General features: G+C 38.7%; 1 non-coding gene across 1 annotated transcript; it reads left to right on the top strand.

Moving 5' to 3' along the window:
- The first annotated feature begins 318 nt into the window (after positions 1-318).
- LOC145394625 (5S ribosomal RNA) lies at positions 319-437 on the top strand. Its single transcript, XR_013896474.1, has one exon. It is a non-coding gene; the product is annotated as a 5S ribosomal RNA (ribosomal RNA).
- Positions 438-3,054: the final 2,617 nt, after the last annotated feature.

The following is a 3,054-nucleotide window of genomic DNA, read 5'->3' as shown; positions in this document are numbered from 1 at the left end:
AACTGCTTTCCTGTCATTATTGTCCAGAGGACTGACAAAACCATCAGACAGGAAATTAGCACATGAACTCTTGAGAGTGTCACCCACGTTACTGCTCAAAAGAGGAGCTCCATCATGAGAATTTAATTTACCCCTCAAAGCAGGTTCAGTTAACTCGGTTAACGAATTCTGGGAACTCTCAAGGGTGGACACTAGACCAATTGACTGAATATTTAAAGACTCCTTTTTGTTCACATCACACTGTCTCCTGAAACATTTCTCTGTAGTATGACTAAGCTTACTACAATAAGTACATTTACTTTTCTGAAATCTAGAGGTGCCAACGGCCATACCACGTTGAGTACACCGCTTCCCGTTCGATCAGCGAAGTTAAGCAACGTTGGGTCTGGTTAGTACTTGGATGGGTGACCGCCTGGGAACACCAGATGCTGTTGGCATCCCTACGTGTCAAGTGGGGTTGGTGGAGGATTAGTGCCCCTCCCTGTAAAACAATTAACTCTAAGCCGTTGGCCACCCCGTTTGGGATACATGGCGTCTGGCAATGAATGAATGAAAAAAAAATCTAGAGGTGAAGCTGGTATTTCCTTCCTGAGAAACATCATCTTTATTCTCTTTCCTGTTCCCTGTACTCTGAGTAGAGGCAACGTATTTACTCTCAACTTTCCTTTTTTCTTTAGAATATCTCTCGTGAGTGAGAACATATTCATCAGCTAAAACTGCAGCATCAAACAAATTATCTATTCTTTTCTCATCAAGATATAGGCTTACATCATTATTAATACACCTTTTGAAGTCCTCCAGCAAAATCATCTGCTTAAATTTGTCAAAATCAGAATCCACATTCTTAGAATTTAACCACTGCTCTAACAGATCTTCTTTGATTTTTGCTTACTCAACATGGGATTGCTTATCTTGCTTATAAGTTGTCCTAAATTTTACTCTATAGGCTTCAGGAACAAGCTCATAGGCCTTAAGAATCAAGCTCTTAACTACATCATAATTATCAGATTGATCCTGAGGCAAAGATGCATAAGTTACCTGAGCTTTACCGGTGAGAACAGTTTGAAGGAGTACTGGCCAATACTCTTGGGGCCAATTAAAACCTGTAGCTACCCTCTCAAACAACTGAAAATACTTTGTTAAATCAGATTCATTAAAAGGAGGGACAAGTTTAACATTTTTAGCCACATCAAAATCATCAGAGCTAGAAGATCCAGGTCCACCTTGTTTCATGCGATACTCATGGTCTGCCTGAACCCTAGCAAGTTCAATTTGTGCCTGAGCCTGTGCCTGTGCCTCCTGAATACGAGCCTGACACTCAGCCTCCTTAGCATTTGCCTGAAATTCAGCCTCCGTAGCACGAGCCTCCTGCAGGGCTAGCTGTAACTTAGCTATTTCAATCTGCGTTTGCTCATTTGGAGGAGTTACATTAAACAAGCTTTCATTAATCATGTCGACAATTTGATCTTTAGAATGATGAGAGCGAACAACAATTCCCAATTGTTGACAAACAAACTTAAGTTCATTCTTTGTTCTGTTTTCTACATCACACACTGTTTGCACATTTGACAAAAAATCTTTGGCTTCATCAAGCGTAGTAATAGTGGACATCACGAATAAATCACAGTCACAAAATATCAACCAATATCCTTATGATAATATCCTGAATATCCTGATAAGAGGTCGCCAAATTTATGTTACGGAACAGAGAAAACTGTCCCGCAAAGTTCCAGGTTCAAAACAAAAGAGTTAGGTAAAATTACAAGTTAAAGTTTAATGCTCAAACTGACAACTAAACATTCAGGACTCATAAGGATAATGTAATTGCAAAAAACAGGTTAAATATATGGTTAACTGCAATAGCCTCTATTAACATGAAATTAGCAAGAGTAAATTTATCTAAGTCAGCCCTAATTAAATGAGAAAACCGGCTAATGCTCAGTGAATGCAAGATATATTATTACAGATACAAAATATTATTAATAATGGCTGACACCCAAAACACATGAATCACAAAAACCTCACTAGGCCCAAGAATCAACACCCTATGCTACACAGTACAAGAAAAAATGCAACAACAGTCATAATCAAATTACACAGCTGCTAGATGGTTGGAGACTTCCTGAGCACTCACAATAATAACAACTTTACAGAGGAGGACAGAGATGTGAACAAAATGAGGAGTAGATCTAAGTGGCAATTAATGCAGAGACTGAGCTCATTATATAGGGGCCGGCAGAGCTTGATACAACTTATAAGAAGGACGCGCAAATGAAGCTATAGGAGACAAAGGGTTGACAATCCTGCTCTGAACAACAGAAAGAACGACTTACTCTACTATAAGGGTAGAAGGGGGGAGTGAGGTAGAACACGCTGGTGATCAAACATGCAGCATACTGTACGTTAGAATTACACAAAGGATGATGAAATCATAGGTTATGTAACAATATATATATATATATATATATATATATATATATATATATATATATATATATATATATATATATATATATATATATATATATATATAAAGCAGTAGTGCCAGTTGTTGTCCAGATAAACCATCATCATGCATTCCAGCATTGCCTGAGCCTCTGGATGGCCAGTCCCACTGTGGAAGAAAGCCCGCTGGGGTACAATTTTACCCGCTAAACCTATGTTCCTCCTTGAGCACATTTTCCCTGGGCCATATTCTCCGTTGACGTATTCCTACCATGGACCTATTTTTCCACTACTTACCCATCCACTAACCCTGCTTAACACCGACCTGCCTTGCCCAACCTACCATGCCGGCCACCCATCCAACTTGTTGTAGCTTATAATGGTATGGCAATAGAAGTAAAAAAACTCTACAGTATTTGGCTACCATTTTCAACCATGTTACTTGCATATTTCTTGTTCCTATCCACTGTGATGAAAACTATCATCTTCCACAATGGAAAGGAACAAATAATACGCACGAGGGAATGAACAAAAAATTTAGAAATTCAGTGCATGCAAACTATAGTATAATAAATAACACAAAAAACGTGGAGGATTTGTAACCTGCGG

This window comes from Coenobita brevimanus, chromosome 27, assembly GCF_032717465.1.
Source record: "Coenobita brevimanus isolate Jiangsu-jjx chromosome 27, ASM3271746v2, whole genome shotgun sequence".
Taxonomy (NCBI): Eukaryota; Metazoa; Arthropoda; class Malacostraca; order Decapoda; family Coenobitidae; genus Coenobita; species Coenobita brevimanus.
This window is presented reverse-complemented; position numbering and strand designations above follow the sequence as displayed.